Here is a 15,106-nt window from a genome sequence, read left to right as displayed (position 1 = left end):
TCTCCCGCTATTTTGTAACTGTGATAATAGCCACGTGTCATTTGGGGGGAATCGGAACCTTAACCCATCATGTGCAGCAGCCTTTTCTGCTGCTGTTATGGTAGTTGCCGGGTGGGTGGGCTATGAGATTATTCACGGATCGAGAGGCAACGTGGTTTGTGTTAGGAAGGCCATCGGTTTTGGAGTCAGAGGAGTTGGGCCACTCTGGCAAGCAGAATATGGTCCTCTAAGGATGTCTACACTTGAATGCCCTGAAACCTGTGAAGATGCCACCTTCTGTGGCAGAAGGGGCTTCGCAGATGTGGCTACATTTAGAATCTTGCAATGGAGTTTACACTGGATTAGACAGTTCAGCCTAATCGAATCACCAGGATCTTTGAAATTGGAAGGGGGCGGGGCAGGGGAAGAGCCGCTGGGGATGGTGTGTTGTGAGGACAGGACCAGAAGGAGGTCACATGCCGAGGAACTTGGGCTCTAGACACTGCGAAAGGCAAGGAAACAGATTCTCCCCTGGAGCCTCTGGAAAGAATCAGTCCTGCCAACAGCTCAATATTAATTCGCCCAGTGAGACCCATGTGGGACTTCTGGCCTGCAGAATGGTCAGATAATAAGCGGTCAGATCATGATGGTCAGATAGTAAGTGGCTTTTTGTTAAGCCACTAAGTGTGTGGTAATTTGTTACAGCAGCAAGAGGAAACTGATGCAGCCACTAACCTCTGTGAGATTCAACGTGCCTTCCCTGTACAATGAGTATGACGGCCATTGCATCTCCCCAGTCACATCATAGGGCTGTGACAATGGGTGAGATTGTCTTTGAAAACGTTTAGAAAACTATAAGAAAACTGTTACATAGGAAAGACATATAGCTCCTGTCAGCTCGGTTCTTCCTTTGCTCACCGGCATCTGCTCCTATCAAGGTACATTTAATTTTGCTGAGTCCTTTGGATGGCCCCTAGCCTCTCTGAGTGGGTGGCTGGCCCCAGGCATTTCTGCTCTTCTAAGATCCAACCCCACCCACAAACAGGATGGGCTTGGTTCCTAAAAACACCCCCTGCTTCTTTTCCACCATCATTTTCCTCCTCCTTTTTCTTAAATATGTAAAAAAGGGTGTTCCTTAATTTAACTTTTTCTGAAAAGTTTTTGAAAACACACTATAATAAAGAAAACAATTTTCCTAGGAAGAGGTTAGCAACCTTGAGTCCTTCAGTCTCCTAGAAACAAGGGTTTCTAGGCCAAATAGTCAACGTTATTCCCACTTCGCGGGCCACTTGACTCTGCTATTACAGCGCTGTAAGCTGGAAAGGAGTAGGCATGTTTGTGTTGCAATAAAACTTTATATGGACACTGAAATTCAAATTTTACATAATTTCCATCTCACAAAGTATCATTATTCTTTTGATCTTTTTCCCCAGTCTTTAAAAAAAAACGTATCCTTAGCTTGCAGGCTGTGCAAAAACCGGTATCAGAGCTGTCCTCTGCCAACTCCTGTCCTAGCACAGAATCTCCACCAGGGCAGGGAATTTTGCCTGTCTTGTTAACGACTCCTTCCCAGAACCTGTCTTTATAACACCTTTTGATATTTTGCTCATCAGGGAGGCATTTTTTGGCATTAATTTAGAGTTTTAAAATATGGCACTATGATATTACTTATCTTGATGAGTAAGTTTTTGGCATCCCCTTAAAGTCACCTCACTGTAGGGTCCCGGCCCATGAGCCATGGGAGGGGGTCCATGGTGGTGGTGTGGATGAGTCTAGGTAGGCAGGAGGGCCATAGAGAATCATGGGATGCAGCTTGCACTCCCTCCCTTGGCAGGTAGGTCCCAGGGAGAGATTGCAGGGGGTCCGTGAACTTGGATGGGGAAAACCTCTGCAGTTAACCCAAACTGAGCATTTCTGACAACTATGACTATAGAGGAGATGACAGAAGCATTAACTGCATCTTTGATTTGTTACCAGTTTGTCGCCAATAGAAGTCTGATGTATTTTCAGAGCAGGTTAGAGTTGAAGCAGATTTTATTTGTACCCACCACTACTTTGAAATGACGGAAGTTATTAGTACCACCTCTAGAGCTTATGATTGGAAGTACTGAGAAAGAAGCACATGTATTATGACATTGGAATTTCTTTTTTTAATTTAACTATATTTTTACAGAATCGAGTTTCCTTGTAATCTTATGTATATTATTTTATGTATTTACGCAGTGGTAATCAATATAGTCAGTAACTTGCCAAAGAAGGTCTGGGGCATAGAAGTGGTTACAAACCCCCTCCTCTCAATCCTTTAACCTCTTGGGCCAAGTCTTTTACTCTGAGCATTGGAGATAAAAATCCCTGCCCTCCAGTATTACGGGGAGGATCAAATTCGACACTGTGCACGGACACCCCCATGCCCAATGTGAGGTGTTTTCAGTATTCAAAGGATGTGAACTGAATGTGACATTCCAAATAGAAAAAAAACAGCAACAACTCACATGCATTTGTCTGCTCGTGCTGCCGTAATAAAGCACCGAAGATTGGGTGGTTTAAATAACAAACTTATTAGGGCTTCCCTGGCGGTCCAGCGGTTAAGACTCTGCACTCCCAATGCAGGTGGCATGGGTTCGATCCCCGGTCAGGGAGCTAAGATCCTGCACTCGGCGTAGCCCAAAAGAATAACAAACAAACAAACAGAAATTTATTTTCTCACAGTCTTGGCGGCTGCAAGTTCAAGTCAAGGTGTCGGCAGGGGGGGTTTCTCCCGTGTCCTCCCTCCTTGCTGTGTCTTCACACGGTCTTCCCTCTGTGCGTGTCTGTGTCCCAGTCTCCCCTGCTTATAAGGACACCAGTCAGATTGGATAAGGAAGGGTCACCCTAATGACTGCATTGGATTTATTTACTACTTTAAAGGCTGTCTTTCCAAAAACAGTCGCATTCTAAGGTGCTGGGGGCTAGGACTTCAACATACGAATTTGAGGCGGGAGACACAATACATCCTATCTTGAAAAAAAGACTGGATGCCTAGGCAGGTCAAGGGTAGCAGAAGGGGCTACCACCCACCTCATCTCACATCCAAGGCAGGTGATGGAAAGCTCTGTCCTCACTCCTGTTTACTTCTCCAAGTACGTTCACCGCGTGCTACCACCTGATACAACCGGCTCCCTTTGTAGTTTCAGTTCCAGTCTCCCTGAGGAAAATTAGAAGCAAGCCCCGAAGCAAACCTCGGCCAGAGGTTTGTAAGTGAAGTTGGGGAGCACACCCCCCTTCTTCGTTTCTGCTTGTGGCGGATGCTTCCTCAAAGCTGAGACATGCTCCGCAAACATCCCCGAGAGGTCACTGTGCCGTGGAGCACACGAATGAATCCTGGACTCTCAGGCCTCTGTGAGTCGGCCAGTCACGGAAATAAATATCAGCCTATGCGTTAGGAGCCATAGAACATCAGATGGGCCTTGATGAAATTACATATCGGATTCAATGAAGACTGGGCAGTAATTCTCAAGAGAAGTTTAACACCTCTTCCTACTGTCTTTTTTTTAAAAAAAATAATAGACTTTTTTAAAAAAAGCCGTTTTAGATGTACAGAACGGTATAGCATATAGTACAGAGAGTTCCCAATTTTCCTCCTCCCACACACCATTTCCAGTGTTAACACCTTTTGTGTAAGAGTAGTACCTTTGTTACAGTGAATGAATCAATACTGATAAAATCCACAGCTGACATTAGAGCTCACTTCTGGTTCTGTGCAGGTCTACCTGTTTGGACAAATGCAGAATGTCATGTATCTGCCACTACAGTATCATGCAGAATCCATTGACTGCCCTGAAAATCCCTTGTGTTCCCCGTATTCGTCCCTTCTTTCCCATCCCCAGAACCCCTGGCAACCACTGATCTTCTCAGTTTTGCCTTTTCTAGAATGTCGTAGAGTTGGACTCATCCAGTATGTAGACTTTTCAGATTGGCTTCTTTCACTTGGTGATAGGCATTTAAAGTTCCTCCTTGTCTTTACATGCCCTGATAGCTCATTTCTTTTTATTGCAGAATGATATTCTATTGTATGGAGGTGCCACAGTTTGTTTATCCATTCACCTACTGAGGACCATCTTGGTTGCTTTCGGTGTTTGGTGAGTAAAACTGCTGAACATTCCTGTGCGGGTTTTTGTGTAGACAGAAGTTTTCAACTTAGTTGGGTAAATACCTAGGAGCATGGGCGCTGGGTCGTATGTTTTGCTTTGTAAGAGACTGCCAGACTCTTCCAAAGTGGTCTTACGTTTTGCATTCCCACCAGCAACGCGTAAGAGTTCCTGTTGCTCGGCATCCGGTTGGCGTTCGATTTTTTGCCGAGCTGCGTGGCTTGTGGGATCTTACTCCCAAGACCAGGGACAGAACACAGCCCCGGCAATGAAAGCACCAAGTCCTAACCCCTGAATTGCCAGGGAATTTCCCGTAGTTTGTCTTAATGTGCAATTTCATTGTGATATGTGATATTCTGCATCTTTTCATAGGCTTGTTTGCCATCTGTATATCTCTTTGGTGAGTTGTTCTTTTTTCCAGATCTTTGGCCCATTTTTATTCTGTATTGTTTTCTTATTGTTGAGTTTTGAGCGTTCTTTGCATATTTTGGATATAATCCTTTATCAGATATGGACTTTGCAAATATTACCTCCCAGTCTGTGGGTTGTCTTTCCATTAACAGTGTCTTTTGCAGAGCAGAAGTTTTTAATTTCAATAAGTCCAATTCATCAGTTTTTTTTTCCCATGGATCATGTTTTTGGTGTTGTATCTAAAAACTCACTGCTAAAACCAAGGTCGTCTAGACTTTCTCCTACGTTATCTTCTAGGAGTTTTATGTTTTTGCTTTTTACATTTAGGCCCATGATCAATTTTAAGTTAGCTTCCGTGAAAAGCCTTGAGGTCTGGGCTAGATTAATTTTTGTGTTTGTTTTGTCTATGGATGTCTGTTGTTCCAGCACCATTTGTTAAAAAGGATATTCTTTCTCTATTGAAATACCTTTGCTGTTTTGTCAAAAATTAGTTGACTATATTTGTGTGGGTTCCTGCTGCCTTTTTACTAAACATTTGGCTACTGTTTAGGGGGAATACTGATTGCATTTGTTGCGAGCGGATTCTTGTATTCCAGCTGTCTGCATCAGCAAGCGAAAATACTTGTTTGGAATATAGATATTGTGCAGCGCATACCTGTGTAGATCCTGGCTGCTCATGGCCTCCACATTAACCTTTATACTTTTGTCAGAACGCACTAGCTCCTTCCCTGCTCTGCTTTAATGTGCTTTTCCCCCTTTTTTCTTACACCATTCGAAAAATCTGCAAAACATATTAAATAAGATAGTCTAATTTAACACGTTCCTACCACCCATCTAGCATTCAGAAGGTGGAATTTCTCGGTGTTATTAGGATAAATGTAGGGGGTCGCCTTTCCTGTCTGAGGTCTTACAGAGTCCCTGGGGGCTCCTAGGAGTCTGTGATAAAAGTGCTCGACTCCATACTTGCAAGAAGACCGTTGGGATTATTGGGACACGATCAAACAGGCAAGATGGATTCCAAGCTCCCTTGCATTGTTAGCTACGGAAGACCAGCTGTAAAAAAAAAAAAGTGGTCACGCCGGGTCCTAGTTTGGAAGCGAGGATTTCCACCACTTTCTCATACTTTAAATGATTGGCGTCTGCCAAGTAATCAAAACATACCAAGGAACCTTTTCATCGTGTTCAGTTCGCAATTTCCAAGCGGCTAACGACAAGCACGGCTGGCAAGCCAGTGGGCCAGTTTGGCTGCGCGGCTACTCGAGAGTGTGCGGTAGCCGGGGGCCGTGTCCCAGTAAAGCAGAGAGCTGTAATGATGTCAACTTGTTATTTACTTTCCAAATCTGAATGACTGAGCAAGGCGAAAGGAGAATCAATCAACCACAATGTGACCCTACAGGCGGAAAAAACGCAGCGCTCCCACCAGCAGGCGGTGGGGGAAGGGAAGCACGTGTAACCGGGGCAGGGTTGCATCAGGAGCTCGCTCGGGTTTTCTGTTGCCCCCCTGGTTTTTCGATTGCCTGTTAATACCTCAGCGTCAGTCCTCACAAGCCCAAGGAGCCCGGGAGCAACGACGGGCAGGCTCAAGGGAAGGTCCCACCACGTCCTTTTGGGGGGCCTTGCATGGCAACTGATACAAAATAAGGCAAAATCTATTCTGCTGATTCACAATTATGGAGACTGTGTAAGTGTATCTTTTATTGATGTGCTCTAATAATAATGTGCAGCAACCGTCGTTTTACATCACTGACGTTTCACAGCAATATTTGGCAGCATAATTTTTAGTCTGCCTTTTTGATGGAGGACCAGCCCCTTAAACACTCACCTCGGGCCCCCTCTCCGCAGAACCAGTACAGCAAATGGCCCCGTATCCCAGCAAGGAGCAAGTGAGGTTCCAGTGTAAAACGCTGAGTGTGTACTGGGCTCTTGGGGTGAAGCTCCTTATACGCCAAAGGGAGGGGCAAACTTATTCTAAAATGTTCGGCAAAGCAGACACCCAAGGTGCCGGCGGGTGGGTGCAGATGTCTGTTTAAGTGAACTCAGGCCTCGAGTGGGGGGCAGTTGTCACCAAGCAGCAGGGGAGGCAGGAGCGCTGGGGCCTCGGGTTCACCAGGGCTGGGCCGAGCGAGCTGCGGCAACCTTAGCACTTGGCCGGGGCCCGACGCCCGACGCCTTCGGGCGGGGGCGGGGGTGAGAAGGCCCGAGGGCCCGGCTTCTTCCCCCTGCCCCCGCCGGGAGCCTCCACCCCGTTGGGCCCGAGTTTCTTTCTCCCCACGCACTGCCGGCTCTTCGCTGGAGGCATTTTGCAAAGGTCGAGGCTCCCCCTGGGCCCCCACTTTTCCGGGGAGGGGAGGAGACTATTGGGGTGCCCTCCCGGCCGCCGATTTTGAGGGAGCGGCGTCCTCAGGCAGGTTGCAAGGGTTCTGCTAGGGCAGCTGGGCGGCTGCTTCTTGGAGCTGGGGGAGGGTAACAGAGCGGTGGTCCGGTTCCCCCCTCCCCTGGAAACCGCGGTGCTGGTGACCAGGCTCCTGTCCCGTGCTGGCTGGGGCCGGGCCTGGGACGGGGTGGGCACAGGCCTGCGTCTCCTTCCGCCCGCATGGAGGCCACGAGGGAGGGACGGGGTTCGGATACACTAGGGAGACCCGGATTCCCTTCAGCCACTCCGGGCGCGGCGGGGAGAGCAGAGTCAGGGGTGAGGGACGGGGGAGGGTCGCAGGTTACCCCGCCGTGGGGGCGGGGCGGGCCGGGACGCGAGTCTTCCCTGGAGCCCTGGGGGAGGGGCTGTTGGGGGCGGACTCTCCCCCTCGTGGCTGTGGGGGAGGGCAGGCCTGGTGTCCTCACCCTCAGTGGGGGAGGGACCAGCTTGGGACGCGCCCCTCCCCCCGGGCGTGGGGGGGGCTCGGGAGGGGAACCCGGGCTCCAGTCCCCGGGCGGTGGGGGAGGGTGCGGGCTGGGGGCCGTGGGGGGAGGGGCCGGCCCGGCGGCGGAGGCGGCCTCCCTGGCAGTCCTCCCGGCCGGGGTCGGCGCGCTGGCGGCCGCTCCCCCCGGAGGTCACTGCCCGTGCCGGTCCCTCCCGCCGTCCCGCCCTCTGCCGCCTCCACCGCGCCCGCCCCCGCCCCCCCCCCCCCCGCACTCTCTGCGCTCGGGAGCGAGGTGCCGCCAGCGCCCCCGCCCCGCCGCTGCTGCCGCCGCCGCCGCCGCCGCCGCAGCGCCCTCGGCCGCCATTCGGCATCCGAAACTTTCCAGCGCCCGCGCCTCTCGGGGACTCGGCTGCGGCGGGGCGGGGGCGGCCCGGGGGCGGCGCGCGGCTGCTCCGGGCGCCGGGCCCTCCTCGGCCGCGGCACGGCCCGGGCTCGGAGACGGCCGGCCGGAGGGAGGTTCGGGGCGGCGGCGCCGCCGCAAGTTGCGCTGCTCGCGGCGAGGTGAGTGTGCGGAGCTCGGCCGGCCGGGTGGCCGGCCGGGCGCGGGGTGGGGCGGGGCGGGGTGGCGCGAACTTGTCCCGCGTGGGGGCCGGCGGTTCCCTCCCTCCGGGGTCAGACCGGCGGCCCGGGGCTCCCGCACGCTCCGCCCGCCTCCGGGGCTCTGGAGGGGCAGGTCCCCCAGTGTCTCCCGGGCTTGGGCTGGGGTGCGGCGCGCTCCCTGCAGGCTGCACAATACCCCGTTTTGGCTGCTCCCCAAAGTGCCGGCGCGTTGGGGGCGGGCGGAGGCTGGGGGGGCTCCTTTGTTTCGGGGAGGGGGAGGCGGCCGGCAAGTTTGAGGAAGCGCTCGATTTGTCCCTCGGTGCCCCTTTGTCTGCCCAACCCGGGGCTGGCTGGACGGACCTGCGCCGCCGCGGGATCCCCCGTGGGGGGAGGGGAGCCCCATTCATCCCCGGGCGCGGGCCGGCCAGTCCCGGGCCGGCTGGAAGCGCGGCGGCGCGGGCCCTGGGCGGCTCAGTTTCCGAGGCGCAGAAACTGTCAACGAAGTCGGGAGATCCCCAGCCCGAGCGAGGAGCGCGGGCTGGGGGCGACTTCGGCGGACGGGGGGCGTCCCTGGTCTGGCCAGGTCTGCGGAGCGCGGCCTGGGGAGGCTGCAGACCTGTTGCTCCCGGGCTGGGGGAGGGGTGCCTCCAGATTCGCGTCCCGGGCGCTGCTTACCAGGGGGACCTTGCCCACGGGGGCCGGTTTTCGGAACGGGGTGGTGCGCGCCTTCGGGGGTCGCCGGGTCTGTGACAGTTGCGGGCGCTGGGTTAGGGCCTGCCCTTCACGTGCGCTGTCCGTGCGCTGTGAGGCCCGCGCCAGGGCTCGTTCTTAGCACGGCCTCGCATTTTCCGCGCCCCTCGCTTTGGAAATTCCGCAAAGTTAGAGTCGGAGGTGGGTTTTTTTTTTCTTTTCTGTCGCTGATGTTGCAGAGCAGAACCCCCAAAGAAACAAGCTCCAGGTTCTGTCCCTTGTGCCACGGTTTCTGCTTTGCTTTGTCACATGTGGTTTGACCTGACTGCTGGATGTTTTTCTCTCCAGGAGCGTCGCCTGGGTCCCTGGGTTAACCTGAAAGGGGAGGGGCGGGACTCCAGCCTGGGAGGGGGAGGGGAGCGCCCCTCTTCAGTCCTGAACGGTGGTCTCGGGGTAGGAAATGGCCCAGGACGATTTTATGAAAAGTTTACAACTAGTCATTCCTAGGAAAGACGCGATGGGGGTGGGGGGGCGAATGTTGAGTATGGAACAGTTGAGACGTGAAGATGACGCTTTTATGTTAAGGGATGTTAATATCTCAAACGTCCGGCAGATTTTCGTGGAAAACCCCCCAGCTGGATAATGAGTCCAGGGATGAAAAGTTGAAGTGCATCACTTGACCCACTTATGAAGATCGCCCCTTAAGGATATTCCAGAGCTGAAGGGAACGCACACCTGTGGGATGAAAATGGAGACTTCAGGTGTCGATTTGGTGGTGTGCACAGCAGGGTGTGTGTCACTGGATCTTCTCAGGCTGGCTCTTCTTGTGTTTCTGCCCGGGGCTTAAGTCACTGCAGGAATTGTCAACACCCCCCATTTAAATTTCGCACCTTGACCCTTAAGTCTTCCCAAGCTCACCCCTCCCGAAGGTTTGGGTGTTTAAATGAAGTGTGTGGCGTCTAGTTGGTCCCGAGTCTTCACCTTCAACCATGGGAGCCTCAGTTTTCTCATCTGTGTGATGGCGTCATGAGTCTACCTGGGTGGGCTGTTCGGAGGGTTTCAGCGCTAGCCAGCAGAAAGGGGAATAGAGCCCCTGAGTCCACCTGCATCAGGACACCATGCTTTGCTAGAAAAGCAGTCTTTGTCCCCGTTTGGCCTGAACTAGTGAAAGGGCCCACCCTGTTGTTGTGCTCTACCGTTGACCTTCAAGTCCTGTAACTTTTCTGAGTGTCGTTTTCTATGTGTGTAAAAATAAAAACGGGAACTGAAATCGTGGTACTCATTGGGTAGTGCAAGGACAGAAAGAGGGAATGTAAGTGTAGGTTTTCTGAAAACTACAGAGCTGCCTGTAAGTTTTAGCTGTTGGCATTGTGCAGGTGGAATCATTTTCCTAATGTCACCCTAATGCCATGCAGTGAGGATTTTACACGCAGTTAATACCCTGCGTGCAGCAGTTATTTCCTTCCTGCTTCACAGTCCACTGACGTGCTAATACGTGGTGGAGGGAGGATTGTTTGATTCCGAAAGCCCACCTCTTAAGCTTGGTGTTATCTTGCCTTCCTGTGTATACATTGTGTGAATCTTCCCACTTGGAGACAAGCTCCTTAAATTACACACACACACAATTTCTCCCTCCCTCCCTCCCTCCCTCCCTCTCTCTCTCCCCCACACAGAAGAACCTACATTGAAATCTGTTTATACACCTAGATGAATCTCAACAGAAATCATGAAATGTCCACCACAGTGGAAAGGTTGTTTTTGTCTATAGCTTACTTATCCAGTGTGGCAGCCACTAGCCAACATGTGCATATTTAGATTCAAATTAACTAAAATTCAGTAACCATTCTGTTGTTACTAAAATAAACAACTCTGTTGTTTCAGTGCTTTACCCATAATTCACATACTCAATAGATGTGTGTAGCTAGTGGCCGCCTTATTGGGACAGCGCAGAACTTGCAGAACGTTGTATGGGAGGGAGATTCTCTATAGTTACTGCAAGTAAGGATTAATAAAGAAGGCAGTAAAGAGAGTTAGTCTACCTTTTGTGGGAGGAGGGGAGAGGCTGTAAGAGTTTGAAGTAATTTACTGGTAGACTTTAAAAAGAAAGGCAGGTGCATTTCAGCTCGCAGGTGACCTAGGAAAGTGATTTCAGTGAGATTTGACAGCTGTGGTTTTTGAGATTGAGGTGGTTTGGATCACTTTTGATTTAGAAAACCAGAACTCCAAGCTAGAGTCTCTCACTGAGTATTTAACCTTGGACATGGCATTTAGTGGCTCTCTGCCTCAGTTTCCCCATCTGAAAAATGGCATAGCCAGTCCCCACGTGGCCCGCCTTTGTGTGTGTCGCGGCGCACATCTCTCGGGATGGTGGGGAGCCCAAGGTGTCACCGTCAGTGAAGCCCCACGTAGGTGATTAGAGGCCTTACCTGATACGTTTAAAGCCTTGCTCACCATGGGCTACCGACTCCTCCCCCCAAGTTTAGGCCTTAAGTTTTAAGGTTTAATTTCTTGAGGGCAAAATCTTCTGTTATTAAAAGGCTGATCAGGAATCCTTCCAACAAAGTGAGGCTTAACAGTAGTCAAAGTATTTTTAAAAAGTGGCTGAGCGCTGGCTGCTTCCTGTAGACGGGTCCCTGAGTCAGGATGTTATTTTTATTACTTAGCTGGTGTGTTCTTTGCATAGTCTTTTGTATTTTTTTTATAGCAGCCTATTAGAAATTTTATTTGTGGTTGGGGGGGAAAACCCAGTTTTGCATCTGTGAGAGGTGACTTCCCAGATCGCCCTCTGCCATTTGTCCTCACTCTTGCCTTGTCTCAGGACTGCTGTGACCTGTCAAGCCTTTGAGACACCTGGGATATCCATGATTCTCTTCCAGAGGCGGGCAATGGGTTCCTGCAGAGGGAAGCCAGGCCCCCAAGAGCCATCTCACGTAGGTCCCGAGTGTCAGGAGTTCAGACCCTTCCTCAGTTACCTGTTGGGAGGGAGGACCCCACACCCCAACCCTGAGGCTGCCCCCTCTGAGCTTTCCGCCAGGTGTCTGCGTCTTGGGCTCTGCACACGTGGTTATTGCCAGGCCTGACCCGGGCCAGAGGACAAGCACGATCGCTCTGCCCTGTGAGGCGAGACCGTCCCAGGTGTGGTGTCCCCGATACCTTGCATTTGCCTCCTTCTTCTCCCGTAAAAAAGAAGAGTACGTGACTTCCAATAAGTTGTTAATCTTTCACCGCCCAAGACATTTAAAAAATAGTTTCAATCGGGAAGCAAGACTAAAGTCATTTTGTAAACATTTTTTTTTTTAAGTTGGAAAGATAAACTTTTTTTTTTTTCCATAACTATGTTTAGCGTGAAGGAAGTAACTGGCCTCTTGAGTGGAGACTGGATGTGAGTTTTTCCCTCGGGTCTGGCCCTCCTTGGCCCTTGCGTCCTGTCCATCCTTTCCATGGGGCTCGACCAACCGGATGGCCCTGGCCACATTAGCAGAAAGAGACCCAGCAACCAAAATGAATGCTGGGTGTGGGAAGGGACAGACAGGCAACATGTTTATAGACGGAAAAGAGAGCCTGCTCTGAGAAAATGAGTTTCAGACCTCAGGGGGAAAATGCCGTCATTAAGGAGTGTGCTCCCCGGGAACTTGGCCATGGAGGCGGCCGCCTCCTGCAAAGCCCTCCCGTGCAGTTATCGCCGGCATCAGATATTTATTGGGAATCCGCTGCCTGATTGAAGATTGCAGATGTGAACTGGAAGCCACTGAAAAGTTAAATCGGAGCAAATTTAAACTTGAAAACAGAGGACAGAGTATTTTCTTCTGATAGAGGAAGCTGGGTTCGGTTTCCATGGCTTTGGTTTGTTCTTGGTCCTTGGAGGGAAGAGGTCGAGCTGGAGGGCGACTCGCAGGCTCGAGAGAAAGGGTGACTTAGAGACGAAGGTAGAGGAGATGGTTGTTCACGGAGGCCGTCTGTTCAGCCTTGAACTCTGGAAACTTGTCGTCAGCCCATGGTTCTCAGGGCAGTTTGGTCCCCTACCGTCAAGCAGCTTTTGGCAATGTCTGGAGACGTGTGGTTGTTACACGTTGGGGGAGGGGGACGGTGATGTTCCTGGCATCCCGGAGGGGGGGCGGGGGGGTCCGTGGATGCTGCGTAACATCCCACAGGGCACGGGACAGACCCACCCCAGAGAACGACCCGGCGCTGGATGCCCGTGATGCTAGGGTGGAGACACCAGCCCTGAGTTCTGCTGTCAGCTGTGCAGTCCTGTTTCGAGCAAGGTCCACGGGCAGGTGGACGTCAAGATAGGTATCCGGCGCTGTGGTTCTCACGGCTCCCGTAGGCCATTTTGGGATACATTAGGAAGTAAATGAGAAGGGAAAGGAGGCGGCGGGAAGCGGATGGCCTTTGAGAAGAAAGAAACGGGAGCGGCGCAAGGCCGGGAGGTGTTGGGGACGGGAGGGGGGCGCTGCGAGTCCCCTGAGCTCTGTCTCAACTGGATTAGAGCCCCCGATGCCAGCGCTCCTGCATGGCGCCTTCCTGTTGGTTTTGATGATGTCATTGCAGATTGACCAGGTCTCACTTTTGGTCGGCTTCTTGGGACTTGGGTATTTATCAGGGGAGCACCGGTTCCTGGCTCCTGTTTTCGGACCCTCTCTGTGCCCAGCGAAATGTCGGTTAACCTGGCCTCGGGGTAACCTCCGTTTGGGAGGGCGGGGACAGGTCAGGGTGGGAGGTGGGCGGGGACAGGTCAGGGTGGGAGGTGTTTGCTGCTTGCAGGACCGTGGCTTCTGTTTCAGGCCCCGTCCTCTCCTGTGAATAGTTGATTCGGGAAGGGCCGGGGGGGACAGCTGGGTGCGGACCTGCAGTGGGGCCCTCTTCCAGGGCTGGGCACGGCTGGCACCTGGAGTCTGGTCCTCCGGAGCCAGCCCGTGGCCCCGTGTCCTGTTACCCCCCCAGAGGAGCGCCAGGCCCAGCCTGGTTGGGGGCCCTGTGGGCTCCTGTGGTCATGGGGTCGGGGACGTGGTCGCAGGGAAACCTGGTTTGCAGCCAGTTCACCATGCACTCACTGCCTCTGGGCACATCCGTTACCTTCTCTAGCCTTAGGTTTCTTCTTGAGAGAGAAAGAAAATAAAATCTGTTTCTCAGGCTTGTATTAACAGAAGGAGGATTCTTATCATGCTTGGAGCTCAGTGTCCTTAGGCTTTCCTCTACTCTGAAGCTGGGAATTGGTGTGGAAATATCCAATGATGACAAAAATAATAATATATCTTTTTTAGTTACGGTGGTCTCCATCAATGGCTTGCTTGCTTTTCTTATCTCCCCTCCCCACCCCCACCCTTAAGTTAAATTTCAGGGCTGGCATACGCACACAAACACACACACATGCTATATACAGACACATGTATATCCTCTATATATTTCCTAAATTTACTATATGATAAATTATGAATTTCAGCATGCTTAAATTTCTGTAACCACCACCATCATCAGGATACCAAACAACTAAATTCCGTTACCCCAGAGGTGTCCGCGGTGCTTTGCCTCCACACTCCCCACTCCCTCAGCCCCTAACCTGGGGCACCTGCCCATCAGCTCCGCTCTCCTGGTCTTGGTAATCGCATTTTAACTCAGGATGAAATGCCTAATAGTGAATCTCTCCACTCTTCCAGCGCCTTCCTTGACTCATGAATTTTACACTGTAGCACACTTGGGCCCGTGTGTTTTCCTCAGAATGATTTTGCACTGTGGATTTTATCAAAAGCAAGGAAAAGCCAAAACTTAGAGTTTCTTAATACTTGTAAGAAATCATAGTGAAAAAGTATCAGGTGTCGTGTTGGAGCCGCCTGTAGGATTTGCGCATTTCCTACGCCAGTTGATCGTTGCTGCCAACTCAGTTGAGATGGGACGTTTTTGGATGCACTTTCAGAGACTTTTTGGAGCAGTACTATGTAAAATGTATCAGTAGGTTAGACTCATGTCTTTAGTTTCAAAAACAGAACACACATTAAGAGGCGTGGTTTTCCCAGTGGGTTGATAACGTGACCGTAAAGTGCGCTAAAAATATCCAGTTGTGTTTGCATTAGTTTGTTGTAGAAGTGAGTTCCTACATCTATGTTTCTGTGTGGTGGTGAACCGGAATTTTACCTTGGGTCGTAATTTCACTATTTGTGATCGAATAAGGAATATCGTGTTTTCTAGAGGATCCTTCGCCTGGCGTCTGGGTCAGTTGTGTCCTGCCTTGGGTTGCCCGCCTGCTTGTGTGAAGTTGTTGAACCTGTGTGTGTCCTCACTTGCAAGTGAAAGGCTTGATGAGCTGATCTTGAGGCCTCTCCTACCCCGTGTGTGCGGATTGTAATGTGGAAAAGGCACACGTTAAATGTTGCGTGGGCTCTTTTTTTTTTTTAAAACACTTTTGTAGGTTAAGGATTATGGTGGTTTTATATTAACTAGCAG

The 15,106-nt window shown here is 51.5% G+C and overlaps 1 protein-coding gene across 11 annotated transcripts in view; it reads left to right on the top strand.

The window, feature by feature from the left end:
- Positions 1–7,683: 7,683 nt before the first annotated feature.
- Positions 7,684–15,106, top strand: part of LOC101330847 (transducin beta like 1 X-linked) — a 225,313-nt gene continuing 217,890 nt past the window's right edge. For 3 of the 11 annotated variants that reach the window (XM_073799717.1, XM_073799715.1, XM_073799716.1), the window contains exon 1: positions 7,689–7,936. The gene's annotated coding sequence lies outside the window, so the exon portion shown is untranslated. Of the gene's footprint in view, positions 7,937–15,106 lie in introns of all 11 variants that reach the window. The other 8 variants (XR_012329444.1, XM_073799727.1, XM_073799730.1 and 5 more) reach the window with 6 other exon arrangements.

Source organism: Tursiops truncatus, chromosome Y, assembly GCF_011762595.2.
Source record: "Tursiops truncatus isolate mTurTru1 chromosome Y, mTurTru1.mat.Y, whole genome shotgun sequence".
NCBI lineage: Eukaryota > Metazoa > Chordata > Mammalia > Artiodactyla > Delphinidae > Tursiops > Tursiops truncatus.
The sequence above is the reverse complement of the archived record's forward strand: the minus strand, read 5'-3'. Positions and strand labels throughout refer to the sequence as shown.